Here is a 457-nt window from a genome sequence, read left to right as displayed (position 1 = left end):
ACACCTGGCGCGCCCAACGCCAGTCGCCACCGCACATGGCATGGCTTATGCCAACAGGTTCTATACCTGATTGGCTGGATTCGGTGGGGTGCTCCATGGCTGGTTTTGTGACCTGATTAACTGGCTGGCTTGGAGAAGGAGCTGAAGTGAGTGGCCCACCTGGCATCGACAACAAAGGGGCAAGCGATGGCGGCCGTAGTGGGACCCTTGTGTCAGCTAACGTCAGCTGATATCAGGGACCAACGGCTTGCCAGAAAAATCACGACGCTGGTGCAGCGAGGCTGCAACGATCTTGAGGAGTGGCGTGTTCAACATTGTGAGTTGTGGCAATTGCACGATGTATTACTCTTCATGCATAGGCACGTATATATGATGTACGAAGATGGGCCACGGACCTCAACTATACAATGAACTAGAAGGCGGGCCCAATACGCAATATGCACATAACACATATACT

The sequence above is a fragment of the Triticum aestivum genome, chromosome 4B (genome assembly GCF_018294505.1).
Source record: "Triticum aestivum cultivar Chinese Spring chromosome 4B, IWGSC CS RefSeq v2.1, whole genome shotgun sequence".
Lineage (NCBI taxonomy): Eukaryota > Viridiplantae > Streptophyta > Magnoliopsida > Poales > Poaceae > Triticum > Triticum aestivum.
The sequence above is the reverse complement of the archived record's forward strand: the minus strand, read 5'-3'. Positions refer to the sequence as shown.